The sequence below is a fragment of the Chinchilla lanigera genome, unplaced genomic scaffold (genome assembly GCF_000276665.1).
Source record: "Chinchilla lanigera isolate Chin_1 unplaced genomic scaffold, ChiLan1.0 scaffold00023, whole genome shotgun sequence".
In the NCBI taxonomy this organism is placed as follows: domain Eukaryota; kingdom Metazoa; phylum Chordata; class Mammalia; order Rodentia; family Chinchillidae; genus Chinchilla; species Chinchilla lanigera.
The window spans coordinates 19,134,399-19,152,211 of NW_004955424.1; the positions used below are offsets into that span (position 1 = coordinate 19,134,399).

The 17,813-nt window shown below is 47.6% G+C and overlaps 1 protein-coding gene across 2 annotated transcripts in view; it reads left to right on the plus strand.

Moving 5' to 3' along the window:
• Positions 1-17,813, plus strand: part of Spred2 (sprouty-related, EVH1 domain containing 2) — a 116,551-nt gene that overhangs the window by 831 nt on the left and 97,907 nt on the right. The gene's annotated exons all lie outside the window — the stretch shown is intronic.

The window sequence follows — 17,813 nt, forward strand, 5'->3', positions numbered from 1 at the left end:
GCAGCGCGCTGTCTGCGGTCGCGTGTGTCCGCGCGCCCGCGTGTGCGCGTGCACGCGCGTGTGCCCGGCCCGCGGGCCCGAGGGGAACAATGCTCCGGGCGCTCCACCCGAGGGCCTCCGGCTGGGGACCAGTGCTCGTCGCGTCCCCTGGCCGGGGTGCCCCTCCCTCCCGCCTCGCAGTCGCCTGGTCGGGTTTGGCTTTGTCGCCCCCAGCGGGGGCTTCTCCCCCTCCAGGGTGCGACGGGGGCGGGGCCGCAGGGTCGGGCGCCTCGGGTCTCCGACCTGCGGTCGGTGCTGTCCCCGCACGGCCACTGCTGCCGTCGCGTCTAGTGCCTCTGCCCGCCACCAGCCAATTTTTTTTTTTTGTGAATAAGACCTCTCCTTTATTGTCACATGATATCCCTCCTCCCCTGCACATTCATAAATCCGGAGCGGGGCTGCTTCCATTCAGAGCTGCCATTAGCCAAGGTAGCTGCGGCGCCCGCCCGGCCGAGGAGAGCCGCTCAGCAGCGGTGGGGACTCGGAGGGAGCCCGCGCGGGCGGAGCCGGGGAGTCGCGGCCGAGGGCCACCGCTTCAGGCTCCCTGTGTTTTCCTTTGCCCTCCTGCACCCCCTCTCCCGAACGTGGAGACTCAATAGTGCAGTGAGGGGAAGTGACTCAGGGCTGGGCCACCGGGAGGCTTGAAGGTCTTCTTTTGCAGCAGGTGACGAAGCAGTGCTCTACTCTTCAGAAAGCTGACTTCTTTTTAAATGCCCCGGTATCTTTTGGCATCTGTTGCCCGGGGTCGGAGGGGCTAATGTTCGGGAAGCGGAATTCCTTCCTGTGGGTCCCCAGGGAGCCATGAGTACAGTAACCTCAGATCTGCCAGTGTGTGCTGGTGTGCAAATCTGGTGACACACTGTCTATATCAGACATTTGTCTTTGCTTTCATGTATCCATCCTGAAATGGTAAAGTGAAAAACAGTTATGCTTTTAGTGGAGAAAATGCAAAGGAGAAGGAACGTACCTCCTGCTAGGCCTTGCCCATTTTTTTTGTTTGTTTTTGGTACTGGGAATCGAACTCTGGGACCTTACACTTGCCAGGCAGGAGCTTGTGCCACAGAGCTACATCCCAGGCCCTGGCCTTGACCCTTTTGAATGTGGCCCTAAACAGATATTTTTCTGATGCTGTTCATACCTGCACTCCTGAGCAGGAAGCTCAGTGAAAGACAGTGGTGTGCTCTGGGCTTGGGCTTTTGGAAGAGGTTTGGCCACCCTTCATTGGGTTCCTTAGCTGCATCCCTTGAGCGCGCAGATCCGGCCTGTCGCTCTTCCTCAGCAGCAGGTCATCTTTGCATCCCACCCTGCTGCTCTCCCGAGCAAAAGGATTTCAGGTGGGATTTCAGCACATGAAATCCGTCTCCTTTTCAGGAGCAAATTCAGTAGCAGGAACAGTGCTTAAATCGTCTGATTGAGAGCAGACAATCTGGTTTCAGTGCGAGAAATAGAAAACCTGGGGGCCTTGGCCACTGCGGAAATGGCCTTCTGGGAGTTACTTTTAACGTAATGACCTTGGCTTAGATAGGAAATGCAATGCCCAGGAAGAAAGCAGCGGAATGGGCAGAAAACTACTAACCACCGCAGTCACTATCCCTTATGGTGTTCAGTGCTCCTATGTAAAGACCCATCTGAACAACTGCTTTGAAATGTTAGTGCCAGGAAGGCTTCTCTTTCTCAGTTACAGAGGTTGCCATGCTGGTTTTGTTGTTGTTGGAGGTGGGGCACACTGGACATGCACAGTACTGTAAAATTACTACTTCATTGTGGTAGCCAGCTTAGCCTAAAGTTTTTTGTTTTGCTTTGTTTTTATTTTTGTCTTTTTCAGACAGGGTCTCACTATGCAATTCAGGCTGGCCTTGAGCTCATTTTGTAGCCCATCTGGCCTCGAACTCACAATGATCCTCCTGCCTCAGCCTCCGGAGTGCTGGGATTACAGGCGTGCACCACCACCCCCAGTTTAAAATAGATTTCTTTAAAACCATGCTGGAAGCCGAGCATGGTGGTGCACGCCTGTAATTTCAGCACTCAGGAGGTTGAGGCAGGAGGATCATTGTGAGTTCGAGGCCAGATGGGCTACAAAATGAGCTCAAGGCCAGCCTGAACTGCATAGTGAGACCCTGTCTGAAAAAGACCAAAAATAAATTAAAAAAATAAAAATAAAACCATGCTGGGAATCAAACCTAGGGGGCCTCAAGTGTGTAGGGCAAGCACTAAAACCCAGGCTACATACCCAGCTCCTAAAATAGATTTTCTTGATGTTCTACAATATAGTCAGTGTTTTTAATCAAATGGTTCAGCTATTTACATACCTGTTACATTTAGCATCAGTGTAGTAAGTCAGGATCTTGCAACGGGTCAGTTGTGCTTAACTTCAAAAAATAACATCTCTTAATGTCCTTTTTTATGTCAATTCAGAACTATATGTGGTACAGGAAATCTTGACTGGTTTGGTTGATGATCCCCAAAGATAATTTCCATATAGAAAATTTGTACACTGACTGTTCTCCTTTGCTCTAACTCCAGAAAGAAATTTACTCCGGAAAGAAATTCATCTTGCTAGGCATGCTGGTGCACACCTGTACTCCCAGCACTTTGGAAGCTGAGGCAGGAGGATTACTCCAAGTTCGGGGCCAGCATGGGCTACCTAGTGAATTCAAGGCCAGCCTGAACTACATTTTGAGACTCTTGTTTCAGAAAACAAAAAATAGAAAAAAAATGCATCTTAAGGTTTACGTTGCTACAGATATTTTTTCTTTTATGATTTAGACAATTGAGGCAGTAGTGGAATGATTACCTAGCATGTGCCAAAGCCTGGGTTCGATCCCCAGCACACTGTGCTCAAGCACACATGTAGAGTGTGTCAGCAAACTACTGTAAGTAGGTTTTTTTAGGGAGTGGTACTGGGAATCAGGACCTCAGGCTTGCCAGGCAGACATGCCCCCCTGAGCTAACTCCCTGGCCCCAGGTTTTTGTTTTTCTTTGTTTTTTTTGAGGCAGGGTCTTACTTTGTAGTTCAGGTTGGGCTTGAAGTCGCTGTGTAGCCCAGGCCGGCCTCAAATTTACAGTGATCCTCCTGAGTGCTGGGATTATAAGCATGCACCACCACACCCATCTTGTAAGTAGTGTTTTGTACATAGGAATGGGAAATTTTTTTTTTTTAACCTTAGAAATTTTATCTATCTTTAAAACATTTGATCTTGGCTGCAAATGCTTTGGAAATATGGAACTGCCTCCCTCCTTCTCTTCCTCCCCTTCCTTCCTTCCTGCCTTCCTTCCTTCCTTCCTTCTTTCCTTCTTTCCTTCTTTACTTCTTTCCTTCTTTCTTGCCTTCTTTGCATCAGGAGTTGAAGCTAGGACCTTTGCCTTGAGCTGCATTCCTACCCCTCCTCTGGAAAAATTATTTTCTTTTTTTGTAAGTTTTGAGACAAGGTCTCACTAAATTGTCTAGACTGGGCTCGAACTTGCAGTCCAGCTGCCTTGGCCTCCTAGAGGGCTGGGATCATGGGTGTGCACCATGCCAGCTTCAGCTTTCTCTTTTGTTCTCAGGATTTCTTTTCTGTAACCTGCTTTTTGCCAAGAATGGATTTGCACCTTCACCTTCAGTCATATTTTTCCTATTGCTGAAAAGTTCTCCCTTTTTTTAAAAAAAAGGCTTAAATATTTTTGCCAAACTATTCCAGAGACTTTGCAGGCATCAAGGTCTTTAGACCTGAATACTTGAGCCTACTTCTGAAAAGATAAAAATGTTTCTCGGTGAAACTACAGTCCCATTATCGAACTTTACTAAATTAAGGTATAATTCCTTGATGTCTTTGACACTCGGCCTGAATTATCTGAAAAATGCCTTTAACTAGTTAGTTACTCAGCCCGAGATCAGTAAGAGGCCCTGAGTGAAAGGCATTTGTAACATAAACTTACAGTTCACAGCTCTGGCGTGTTCACTTCATGAGCTGAGGCCCCTGCTTCCTGGGCTCACCTTGGTGTTGTGCAGATGGATACAGTGGGGGTGAATCCCCCCTATTTCCGTGGAGCTGCTGAGAGGATTAAGTGAGATAGCTTATGGGAGGGCACAGGACCGACACCAGAGTGTAAAAGTAGGTGTCCCGTGTGGCTTTTGTTCAGCACCGTGATCTTGTCTCACAGACTCCGCTTGGGAATTTGCAGATAGCGACCTGAGGGAGGTGTTACCCTTTTAATTGGGGAGGAAGCATAAAGAAAGTTCCTTGCCCAAGACAGCAAATGCTTTTTATAGCGCTTTAGTGATTTAGTAGTACTTGTGTGTGTGTGTGTGTGTGTTTGTTTGAGGCGGGGTCTCACTATGTAGTTCTGGATGGCCTCGAACTTGCAGTGATCCTCCTGTCTCAGCCTCCTGAGTGCTGGGACTACGGGCATGTGCCACCATGCCTGGCCGTTCTCAGAAGCAGTTTTGTGAGGGAAAGGGTATTATTTTATTCCCATTTATAGTTGGGTAGACTGAGATGCAGGGGATTAAGTAGCTGTTAGTAACTGAAGGAGCTGGGAATTGAGCACCCTAGGAGCATGGTCCAGACTGTAGGGCCTTACACATACTAGGCAAGAGCTCTACTATGGTACTGAGCTACAGCCCCAGCCCCAGTCTTAGTCACTCTGGACTTTGGAGCTCCCATCCTTTCTGGCCAGTCATGCTGTTGGTTTATAATTTTTCTGAATTGGCTACACCATCATTGCAGTGGTTTTTCTGATGTATCTTCCCCAAAAGTGTTGTGAGGCATGAAGAGCATACTGAATTAAAGTGAATTTAAGTAAATTTGGGGCTGGATGTTGTCGTGCACATCTGTATTCTCAGCACGCAGGAGGCTGAGGCAGGAGGATCACTGTGAGTTAAAGGCCAGCCTGGGCTACATAGTGAGACCCTAATTCAAAAAACCAAAAAAAATTAAAAATTAAAATTAAAAAAAATTTGGGGTTGAGTATTCTGTGATCCACCTCAAGATTATGGGATGGGGTAGAGGGAATTCAGATATTACTGGAGTATTTAATCTACATAAATTGAAATAACAGTTGTAGGAATGAATATAAATATTGATCCATTGTCTTCACTTAGCTTTTTTTTCGGGTTTTTTTTTTTTTTTCCAGTACTGGGAATCGAACTCACGACCTTGCGCTTGTCAGGCAGGTGCTGTGCCGCTGAGCTAAATCCCCAGCCCCTTCACTTAGCTTTAAAAAGGGGCATGTTTCTACCTTACACAAGTAGAATCCTTTAATGTTAAAAATGTGGAGCTGTTTCTGCATTAGAAAATCCTGAAAGCAAGACAAAACAAAAACCTTGGACGGACTTCGGGAGCTTGTGAGCCAGGCCCTGCCCTTGTGTAAAGTTCAGTGGCTTCCGGAAGGCTGCGCAGCCCCCTCAGCGGTAGACCAGCCTCTATCTGCTGCTGGCTGTCTGAATTTATTTCCACAGGGATGGTAGCCCATGCTACTCCCATTTCTACTGTGGCAGGTCCCCTCTGCTTTCCAGTTTCTTTAATCAATAAAATATATTTAAAAAGTGAAGCCGTGGAAATACTCCCAAAACATTCTTTCCTCCTTCTAACCTTCTGCAGGTGCAGTTCTGCTTATTCTCCCAGCCAGCTCTGAGCCACTGCGCTGGGAGGTCCTCCGTGACATTTCCCACCCTCGCCCTACTCTGCAGGTCTACAATGAGGACTCTTTGTAGTGTTTGCTCCCTGCACATTATGCCAGTTCTCACCATTTGGAGTTCAGCTCAGTACCCAGCTAGATTCTGCATCAGAATATATATTTTTTGATTTGTAGTTACCTCTCTACTTGGGTGGTGAGACAAGGCTTCGCTATGTAGGGCAGGCTGGCCTTGAACTCAGAACTCATGGTGATTCCCCTGCCTCAGCCTCCCAAGTGCTGGGACTATAGGTGTGTGCTACCATGTCTGGAACCTCTCAACTTCTTAGCTTGCTAGTTGTCGGTCCCGTACCATTGGGTGTATTGAGCCGGGCGTAGTGGCGCTCGCCTGTAATCCCAGCACTCTGGAGGCTGAGGCAGAAGGATCACTGTGAGTTCGAGACCAGCCTGGGCTACAAAGTGAGCTCAAGGTCAGCCTGAACTGTATAGTGAGACCCTGTCTCAAAAAGACAAAAAATAAATAAATAAAAACATTGGGTGTATTGTGTCTAATTGATATCCATTGAAAAAAAATAATAGATTTAATTATTTGCAAGTAGCGTTTAGCTCCTGTAGACTAATGCAATAATTATGCTCGTGACATTTGGTTAACGTAGGGTGTAAGGAAACCTGAGAAAGTTGCCATGTTTGAGGGAAGGCCTTGGTACGTTTCATGGTATTGAGGAGCCTGCAGGATTTATCTTGTGGTGGGGTCTGTCACTGGCAATTCAAAACCATTTTTTTTTTTTTTTCAGTCTTTTTGAGATAGGGTCTTGCTATGCAGTGCAGGCTGGCCTTGAGCTCGCTTTGTAGCCCAGGCTGGTCTCGAACTCGCAATGATCCTACTACCTCAGCCTCCCAGGTGCTGGGATTACAAGTGCTGGGCTCAAAACCATTTTGATTCCCATCCTGGTTGTGGGAACTGTGGAATGGATCTTGAGCACAGAATGGCAGGGCCCCCGTTTCTGCCTCTGCAGGAGAATCTGCAGAAATCACAATGTGAACAATTTGCAGTAGCTGCGGGGTTCTGGTGGAGCCCTAACACTTCAAGTCGGAGACAGCTGTGCTGATGAACTCCAGGATTGGCATAGCTCCTGTATTACTGGCTGAGCACAAATGCGCAATCTCACAGCACAGTCCTCAGAAATAGAACACGATGATGATAGAGGCAGAGCAGGAAGTTTTGCTGTGTGTGGTTGTTTGTTTTGGCTCATTTTCTCTTAAGGAAATCAGGCTTTTTTTTTTTTTTTAAACCCAGTCATATTGATAAACTTGACCATTTGTTGTTAAGAATGTTTCTTTTTATCTGTGTTTAAGGTCAGGACATTGATAAGATTTTAGGGATTTTTCTAGCACTCTGGTCACTGTGAAGGAGGAGTATTTGGCACTGATGCACACGGGGGGCCCTGTTTGCCCGCCCTGAGGAGGGTTGAGGGGCAGATCTAAGCCTACTGTGCTTCAGGGAAAAAGTCAGGCTAGGATTAGGGAAGCACTTCTATGACTGGCATAGGAGTTCCCTAAGTTAGATAGCAAGTGTTTTAGGGCCTGGGATGTAGCTCAGTGGAACAGCACCTTTCTGGCCAAGCGTGAGGTCCTGAGTTCGATTCCCGGCACCACCACCAACAAAAAAACCCAAGTGTTTCATAACTATTCATTTCCCTTTCTCAGGCGATCTTCACCAACAGAATGTTCACATATAGCCCGCTGCACAGGTGTTATCAAATTGTGCTTCTGTTATTTATGTTACTTTCAAGATGGGTGACATTTTTCCCCCCGGTACTGGGGATCAATCCAAGGGGCCTTTGCACTGAGCTGCACCCCCAGCCCCTTTCATTTGTTTTGATGCTAGCGCTCACTAAATTACCCCAGCAGCACATGGATTTGTAATCCAACCACAGCCTCTGGGAGCGCTGGGATGAGCACCGTGCCCACCTGCCCAGTTACGGGAAACTACTGAAAAACTAAATTTCTCTGTTTACTTGCAGTTCGAGGGTAGAGGTAAAGAAGTAGATTTTGATATCATCCTGGCATGTAATGTGTGATTGGCAAGACTAGAACAGACAGGGCAGCTTCTAAAGTATGCCTGTCATCTTTCTTGGACAGGGACTGAAATAATGGTTTTTCTCTTTTTTTAATAATGATTTTTCAAACCTGGTTGTTTTCATTCTTAAATATATTCGTTGTGATCCATTCATAAATGCTTCCAAGGTTTTGTAATTGTCCGGGCTCACCTGGTAGGAACTCCTCTCACTGCTCACGCCTCTCATTTCTTTTTCCATTGCATAGCTTTGGCGCTGCCTGCAGCGCCGATTGTTCAGATAAGCTCTGTTTATTTTGCGTTTGCGGCCCACCTGAGAATGCACGGGAAGCCTCCCCGCCTGCTGTCCCTGTGGGAGGAACTCTTTGACCTTTACGCCCTTGCCCTGGCCTAGTGCCCAGCACACAGTAGGCTTCCCTTATTTATTTATTTATTTTTGGTCTTTTTTGAGGGCCGGCCTTGAACTCGCAGCAGTCCTTCTGCCTCAGCCTCCCAAGTGCTGGGATAACAGGCATGTGTCACCACACCTGGCTCACACATTAGGCTTTCTGCAGACATTTATTGCTTGCTTGAAACAAATACTAATTGAAAAAAAATATCTTCACTTTTTATAAAAGTTAAATGATTGTTTACGTTGTTCCCACATCTGAGGCTGCTTTTTCGTGGGGGCGGGTTTCCCGTACCGGGAATGGAACTCACGACCTCCCACTTGCCAGGCAGGCGCTGTGCCGCTGAGCTGAAGCCCTAGCCCCCTGAGGTTTTTTTTAAAACTGTTAAAGAAAAGGGCTTTGGGGTTACACCCCACCTCTGCTCCCTTCTGAAGGGACCAGGGTGAGTGTCCTAAGCCACAAGTCTTACAAAGGAGTATCATGCACCTGATATGTTGAGAATTCAGTGGATTCTCCCACTCTGGTGTCTCCTGACACAAAACGAGGCAATGTTTTGTTTCAGAATGTACAAGGCAGAGAGGGTCCACCCTCTGTTTTAGCCTTACAGCAATCTTGAAGCAGGAAATGAGGTTCTCGTTTTATTTATTTACTTATTTATTGGTACCAGCAATCAAACCCAGGACTTTGCACTTGGCAGGCAGGCGCTGCGCCACTGAGCTATATCCCTGGCGAGATTCACATTTTATACCTGTCACCCTTGTCACCTTTGTGACTTGTTCATGGCTCCTTGGAGCATTTATGGAAGGAGAATTAGCGCCTGGAAGTCCAGTTCTGCCGTTTCCCCTGCACCTTGGTTTTCACACTCTATCAGTCGTGCCCCTTTCCTCCGTGTTGTAGTTGACGATTGTGAGATTTTGAACCCAGGGCCTTCACGTTGAGCTGCATCTCTGGGTTGTTTTTTGGCGGGGGGGAGGGGGTTTGTCTTTTGTTCAGGCTGGCCTTGAGCTCACTTTGTAGCCCAGGCTGGCCTCGAACTCACAATGATCCTCCTGCCTCAGCCTCCCAAGTGCTAGGATTACAGGTGCTCCTTACTTTCAAGACAGGGTCTCACTGAGCTGGCTGAGTTGCCTGGCCTGAGCTCAAACTTGCAGTCCTCCCGCTTCAGCCTTCCAGAGTGCTATGATGACAGGCGTATGCTACCACATCTGGCTGAGGACTTTCAGCGCTTGTTTTCTCTCCCAGGGCGTCCCTGTCTGTAGAAAGAAACGCTTGGCCCCCTCGCCACCCTTTCCAGATCTGTGGCCTAAAAGTCCTCATTACCAGCAGCTTTCAGATTGTTCCTACAACAAAGTCAAAGTTGGACGTGGTAGGTGGCGAGCAGGTTCTTTTGGAGGGTGTTGGCTTATGACGGGTTTTGTCTCCTTGAGTGCCACAGGGCCATTTCATTTTATACTTCCGGGGGAGGGAAGGAAAGTGAGAGTGTGAGAATACTGATGTAGTGCTAGGCCGTTGGAATTCATCGTCAGCATCCCAAAACTTTATTCAAGTCACAGACCTTCCACCGCCTTAAAAGAGCAAATAGTCGTAATATAGTTATTAAATCTCCATTGCCAAATGAGTAAGTCAAATCACTTTTTCCCCCTCAGGCTCAAAATTCCACAGCAAGTCCGTCCTGCTAGGTGGCCGCAGGCGGCCTTCTTGCTTCTGGCTCCAATGGTCGCTTTGCTGTCCTGTGTGTGTGTGGAGCAGGGGGCATTCAGCGCAGGTGTCTTCTGTCAGCCAACCAGCTTTGCAGCCTTTACTGTCTATTCTTTGATGTGTCTTTTTTTCTTTTTTGGGTTTTTTTTTTTCCGGTACTGGGAATCGAACTCACAACCTCACACTTGCCAGGCAGGCGCTGTGCCACTGAGCTAAACCCCCAGCCCCCTCTTTGATGTCTTTTTGTTTGTGGGTGTTTTTTTTTTTGTTTTTTTTTTGGTACTGGGAATCGAACTCAGGACCTTGTGCTTGCCAGGCAGGCGCTGTGCCCTGAGCTATATCCCCAGCCACTTGAATGTCTTTTTGACTAAGGAAGATTAGGGAGTACTAGATTGTAGGTGTTGATTTGGAGTTTGAATTGGATTTCAACTTTGGATCTAAAGAACTTCAATTTGAGAATGTACTTGGGCCCCAATGCAAAACCATATGTAAATTACTGTAGTTGTTACAATACTGGGAGTTGAACTCAGGTCCTTTCACTAAGCTACATCCCCAGAGCGCTCCCAGCCCTTTTTGTGGCAGCGTCTTGTTAAGTCTCTAAATTGCCCTGGCTGGTGAAACTTGCAGTTCTCCTGCCTCAGCCTCCCAGAGTGCTGGGATTACAGACATGGACCACCACACCTGGCTTTGTGTGTAAATTAGTCAGATAAAACAACATTGAGGGCTCCGCCAGAGGTAAAGGAATGACCAGCTCTTTGATTGCCTCCCACATACCATGCATTTTGCAAATAGGTAGCCTCTAATCCACCCTGCATAACCGGAGCTGCAGTTCAGGAAGTCCCGGCCCTTGGGGAACTGATTTTGTAGGGTGTTAGCTACATTCTTACGCCTTAGGGTAGAGGGCAGTGTTGTCTTGATGGCTGACTAATTGCTAGAGTGGCTCCCTCTGCTCCCCTCTTTCCAGCTGGCTTCCCTCCGAAGCTGCTGCTGGCTGGAAGGGGCACCAGTGTGGGTCCGCCCAGATTTGCAGGGGGAAACTTCAAGGGGCGCTTAAAGGCCCGGGCCCTTACCAGATTCCGGAACCAGCAAGCTCCTCAGTGATCTTTAGGGCGTGGGAGGAGTGTGTGTGTGTGTAGAACATGGATGCGTGTGTATGTGTGTGTGTGGAACATAGATGCGTGTGTACGTGTGTGTGTGTAGAACATAGATGCGTGTGTACGTTCACTCCTGGATGGAATGTGTGTGGCTGTTGGGTGTTCACACACTACAGGTGAGGAAAAGATTCTGAGAGGTTAAGTGTCCTGCCTGAGGTCACGGGACAGGCTTGGTTGATTTTCATCCCTGTCCTTGACTTCAGGGGGACACTATGGGTCATAGCGGGCCTCCGCTGTCTTGTACAACACGTAGTGTTGTGTGTATAGCTTGGCTCATGTTACCGTGTAAACACTTCAGAGCTGAGGTGAAATTTCTTCTTTGCACTCTTGTTGGGCTCTGTGGCGCAGGGAGCCGGAGTGCAGTGAGGTGGCCCTTTCTGCACTGAGGTCTGAACACAGGTTTGTTTTCGAAGAACAAGCCCATGACTGCTGCAGGAGGGTGCCCGAGAGCGCTTAGCTACCAGAGCGTACCCTTCAGCTGGCGCTGAGTTGGAGCCTAGCTGTTTGCCTGAGAAGGTGCTTCTCAAACTTGAACTTGCATGGGGCATGGCTGGGGAAATCTGACAAAATGAGGATCTTGATTCTGTAACCCTGAGATGATGATTTTTCTTTCTTCCTTTCTTTCTTTCTTTCTTTCTTTCTTTCTTTCTTTCTTTCTTTCTTTTTCTTTTTCAGTCTTTTTGAAACAGGGTCTCACCATGCAGTTCAGGCTGGCCTTGAGCTCACTTTGTAGCCCAGGCTGGCCTCGAACTCGCAAGGATTCTCCTGCCTCAGCCTCCCGAGTGCTGGGATTATAGGTGTGCACCACCACACCTGGCTGAGGTGATAAATTTTTAACAGAAGTGTAGTTTGATTTTAGATGGACATGACCAGGACAAATTTTTTCTTTACTTAGGTTTTTAGAAAAGTTCTTGATGAAAGCCAGGAGGTCCAAGAAATCCATCGCTTAGTTATGTGAAGTCCTCAAACTGGGTATGGAAGGGCTTAAGGGTCGGTTGGCATCGTGCACCTTCCGAACAAATCAGTCCTGCAAGGAAAGCTTGCTGCCCTGGGAGGCAGGCGAGCTCAGCTCTACAAGAAATCACAGGAAGTAATTAAACAGAGAAGGTCAGAGAAAGAGGAAGTGGCTGTGTTGTTTTTGATGCAAATGGCATTGTTTTTACTGGGGATCAAGATGATGATGTGTAAGTCTTCTGGAATGTGACTGCTTGGGGATTTGATTGTATTTAAATTGCCACCCTTTTAGTTTATTCTTTCAGACAGCAATCTAGTTAGGAAATGAATTGCTTTTAGGTCTTATCAGGAATCCCCACGTGCCTAAGCAGAAATCTTAAGAGAGTTGCTTATGGCTGGGCAAATTGCACTTAAACGAATGAATGTCAAGACTATTAAAGGTTAATTTTAGGTGTCTGGAATTCTCCCTAATTCTCCTGATTAAACACTTTAACATAATAGTTTCCTTAATTGGAATAATGATGGAATATTAGTATGCATATTAAACCATTTACTCCAATTTGAATAGGGTTAAAATGCAAATTATCCATCACTTGTCAGTTTGTACTCTTCAGAGATAATTCCTGGTGCGAAGTAGGGGAGAGACTGGAATAAGAATGGGAAGAGGGCCTTGTTGGAGTTGAGGCCGCATTGCTTGGGCCAGCGGAGAATAGCTCAGAGGACTAAAATCGGGGAGAAACCATTTGTTCCCCAAAAAGTGATAATCAAAAATGTGAAAATTCTGTGATCTTCAGTGGGAGGTAGGTGCAGTGGGACCTCCTAGCTTTGCTCATTAGCCTGTCGTTTTTCTTTCAGAGAAACATGAATAAGACTTACCCTGCCCTGCGTTTAGACACCTAGTCTGCAAGCCTTGAACTAACTACCGCCCGCCCAGTGGTTCCAGACGGGCAGCTGGGAGTGCACGGTGGACCTAGCTGCATTTGTAGAATAATAAAATACAGCCTCATTCAAGTACTGCTGAGTTCCTAGTTGATATTTGTTGAGGATTTAGCTCAGAGGCGTAAGCACCTGCCAGGCAAGCACAAGGTGTCTCTGACATCTGGGCAGCGCTCTTCTGTCTGACACAGCAGCTCAACGTAGTGGACGTGATGTAGAAACCTGCCTTCTAGGACAGGGGACGTTACAATTGGAAGGTGGTCAAGGAGACTTATAGAACAGAATTAACCAACCCACCGGGTAGCTCAGATGTACAGCTCGGAACTAACCTGGGCCCCTAGTGAAGTGGCAGGTGTGTGCCCTGTCCTGCTTGAGTACAGCCTTTGCAGCATTTTAGAGTGGAGAGGAGCTTAGGGAAATACCACGCAGCTCCCTCCGTGATACATAAACTGCAGCCTGGAGAGGTGCGTGATAGCACAGGGTTACACAGCCCCCAAAGTTGGTGGTTTGGACCACGGCATCTCATTTTGGTTCGGTCCTGTTTGGGGTTCTGTGTTTAAACCTTCGCAACATTTGCTGGCCCTGTGTTATTGAACCGTAGCAGATGGGAGGCGTGGCCCGTTCAGATCAGCCTGGCTCCTGTGGACATGGAACATCAGCCCCGAGGAGATGGCCAGCCTGGGGACCTGCCTGTGCAAGGGGGAGGCGGATGAGTTTGCCGCACGCTGCTCCTGTGTGGTGGACCTGGGATGGCGGGAGGGCTGGGTACGAAGGCATAGGGGTGTTCTGTCCCGGAGGACGGGGATGGAGTCGGAACGGCTGCAGCTCTCCGTCCTGGAAGAGGGCTGAGCCCTGAGATGAGAGGGACATGTAAAGTTCCCAGGTGTTTTTGTACCTGGGCACCAGGAAAAAAGTTCACGGGACATCACCTTTGCTATTTTCTTCTCCCCAGCTTTCTTGCCTTCTGTTCTGTTTGCTTTTGATGTTCGCTGACAAGGCGGTGTGGCCATAACAGGAAGCAAAGGCTCGTCTGCAGGCGTCCCGAGGGGGTGCCTGGATGGAAGCATGGCAGTTTGGGAACATTGTTGTGAGAAGTCATTGCCCTTATAACCCAACAGGTGCTGCTACGGTGAGGACAGGGACAGAGTTGACCTGCAAGTCACCTAAGGAGTGTTTTTTTTTTCCAGACAGGGTCTCACTATATAGTTCAGGCTGGCCTTAAACTCTCTACGTGCCCAGTGCCCTTGAACTTGTGGTAATCCTCCTGCCTCAGCCTTCAGACATGTACCACCATGCCCACATAAGGAATGTTTTTTATGGTAGCTTTTACTCTTTTATAAGGTCGCTGGCCCATACCTTAACTCCTCTGTACTGAATCATACAGCTAGTTCAGTGTCATGGCAAGAGGCCTGTAGAAATTTAGGCTTGTGGAAGGGGGACAGTCCCAAAACCAAGACACTAACCTTAGGCGGCCCAACAGACAGCCTGGGAGGACACACTGCACTGCACGATGGCGAGATGTGATCTGATTCCCAGTCCTACTCTGAAACTATTTTTCAGTCAGGATTCTGCTTGGAAGGATGAGAGCCATACTACTTGTGTCAGACAGGAAACTTCCTTTTCTTTTTTTTTTTGAGACAGGATCTCACTATGTAGTACAGGCTAGCCTTGAATGCGTGGAGATCCTCCTGCCTCAGCCTCCGGAGTGCTTGTGCCACCACACCTGGCTGAAACTTCCTTTTTCAAAGTATTTTCTTCTCTCTGGCGTCCAGCCCCTCCTACTTTGTTTCTCTAGGTTAAGCCCTGTGTGCAGGGTATTCTTACTCAGAAAGGGTCCCTTGTGAGCCTGAAGGCTTAAGGGCACTTTGGTTATCAGTGGTTCACCTGCTAAGTCACTCTTCCCCGGCCTCTTGTTCAGGGTCAAGCAGTGTATCTACCAGCAGTCAGCAGAACAACACGGGTGGCCCACTGCCACCCCTGCCCTGGGCCCTGTGTGGGTTGGTGAGCAACCCGAAACAGACCCTGCCCCTGCTGAACTGTCCCTATCAGTGAGCAGTGGGTGTTGGAGGAGTTGTACCTACCTACCCTCTGGTCCTTATCCTTTCTCATTTCGGGGCAGGTAACAGATGACCTGGGAGGATGATGCCAAATTGATGGACGTGTTAGTGGCCATAGAGACAATAAAAATAAACTAATTGCAAGCTGTAAAGTACATGGACAAAATCACCTACAGCTGTCTAAAATCACAACTGTTATTTATTTATTTATTTTTTATCTTTTCGAGACAGTGTCTCACTATGCAGTTCCAGCTGGCCCTGAGGTCACTTTGTAGCCCAGGCTGCTGTTGAATTTGCAACAGTCCTCCTGCCTCAGCCTCCTGTTTTGTTTTTGTTTTTGTTTTTTTCCCTGTACCAGGAATCAAACTCACAACATCGCACTTGCCAGGTAGGCACTGTGCCGCCTAAGCTAAATCCCCAGCCCCTGCCTCAGCCTCCTGAGTGCTGGGATTACTCACGTGCTTGACCATGCCCAGCCAAATGATTTTTTTTTTTCTTTTTGGGTACCAGGAATTGAACTTGGGACCTTGTGCTTTGCCAGGCAAGTGCTTATATCTCTGAGCTATATCTCCAGCCCTAATTGTTTTTTTAAAGTTTGGTTGAAACTAAACCCTGTTGATGATGTGTTTTTATTTATTTATTTATCTATCTATCTATCTATTTATTTATTTTGAGACAGGTTCTCTCTTGGAATTCCTTCTGGCCCCTGCACTCCATGTAGTCCAAGCTGGCTTTGTACTCACAGTGATCCTACTGCCTCAGCCTCCTGAGTGCTGGGATTACAGGCATGAGTCACCACACACCGGCTTTTTCAGAGGTTTTTGTTGGTGATGAAACACAGATGCCTTTAGGATATGAATTTAGTGATTTTAATGGTTGAAGTAGTGGTTGACTTTTTGTTTGTTTTTACTTTGCTTTCCGTGTGTTTGTGTTTGTGTGTGTGTGTGTGTGTGTGTGTGTGTGTGTGTCTTTTGCCGGAGATGGAACCTAGGGCCTTGTGCATGCAAGGCAAGAGCTCTACCACTGAGCCACACCCCCAGCCTTGCCTCTTTTTTTTTGAGGCAGGGCCTCCATATGTAGTTCATGCTGGCTCACTGTGTGCCCAGGGTGGCCTCGAACTTGTGATCCTCCTGCTTCCTGCCTCATTCCTGGAGTACTGTGATTACAGATGTGCACCACCACACCCAGCATGCCTCCCCTCCTTCCCCTCCCCCTTTTTTAATAGAATAGGGGCCAGTAATGTTACAGGAGACCAAGACTAGTCCTAGAATTTGAAAGTTTTGCATGAAACTTTTTCTTTTAAACTTGGGACTGGCATGTAAGGGAAAGTATAGACTCATGCTTTTACCTAGAAGTGAAAATACATTCACTTAACACAGACGTCTCTCACAAAAACTGATGCCAGGTGTTAAGGTTGTAGCTTATCACCCACAAATGTGGCACTGCCTGGAAATGCAAGGGAGCCCCTAGCCTGTTTCCGTGTCTTATCAGGAAGTGAGAAGGGGACACTTAAAAATGGGACACGTCCTGGCAAGTGTGAGGTCCTGAGTTTGATTCCCCATACCCAAAAAAAAAAAAAAAATGGGACCAGTTTTGCACGGTAATATGACTGTACTTGATGCTACTGAGCTAGACACTTCAAATGGTTAAAAGGTATATTTTTATTCATACTTTACCACAATTAAAACCTCTTAATAGGACAGACTCACTAACAATTTGATAGGAACTCAAGAAAAACTTCTCTACCAAAAGATGCCATCCTGAACAGCGCTGTCTCCCATCCCTGCTTACGATTCCCAGCACCCAGTCCATGCCTTCTGCTCCCCTTCCCTGCCCTCCCCGCAAGCATTAGCCTCCTCCTCAGAAGGTTGAGGCAGATGGACTGAGACGTGGCTGGTGGTTCATCGGTGGTGGGAGCATCTTTCTGTCCTAGGTCCTGACAGGGCACAGGGCTCTGAGAGGACTGGGCAGCCTTGGAGAGCAGCAGCTAGGCTGGGGTTGCGGGGTTCCCAGGCAGACAGAGGCGGGGGCTGAAGGGTGGGGGACATCTCCACGGCGACACTGACTGCGGCACTTACATCAACAGAGGCACGCTTCTGCAGGGCAGGAAGAATGCCGGCACCCAGGGGTGTTACCGTCACTGCCACTGTCGTGTGGGATGGTGGTGTCAAAAAGTGTGGTACTCACATGTGTGGAAACTGACCGAGCAAGGCCTTGTCAGCCCTGTTTGGAGATGGGGGAGTTCATAACCTGGCGTATGAATCAAAGATTGTTTAATTCATTCAGCCAGGCCTGAATTATGGTCCCCAGGGTAGCACATACCTGTAATGCAGTCATACTAGGAGGCTGAGGCAGGATGATCACAAGTTCAAGCCCAGCGTGGACAACTCGGTGACTTGGCAAGAGCCTATCTCAAAATAAAAATGATAGTAGTAAAAAAGAATTACTTAATTCAAACAAAACCTGTGTGGAATGAATGCATGCTGTAGTGCACCCTTGTGAAAAAGCAACTTGTTGGGTCTCTGCTTTGCTTTTCTTTTGGGGGGCAGGTATGAGGACTTGAACTCAGGACCTTGCGCTTACCAGGCAGTGCTGAGCTATATCCTCAGCCTCCACTTTTCTGAAAGACTTGACATTTTTCTAAGTTGTTTTACCAGTAGTGTGTTGGTGTAAATTGGATTGTTAGCCGGTCTAATGCAGCAGTATCCCTAGAAGTGAGGATATTAACAATTTATAGATTGTGTAAATTTTTCAATACATGACATACTGACTCTTACAAGTACTCATTCTTTTTTGAGGCAGGGTCTCACTATGTAGTGCAGGCTGGCCATAAACTCACTTATGTAACCCAGGCTGGCCTCGAATTCACATCTGTTCTCCTGCCTCAGCCTCT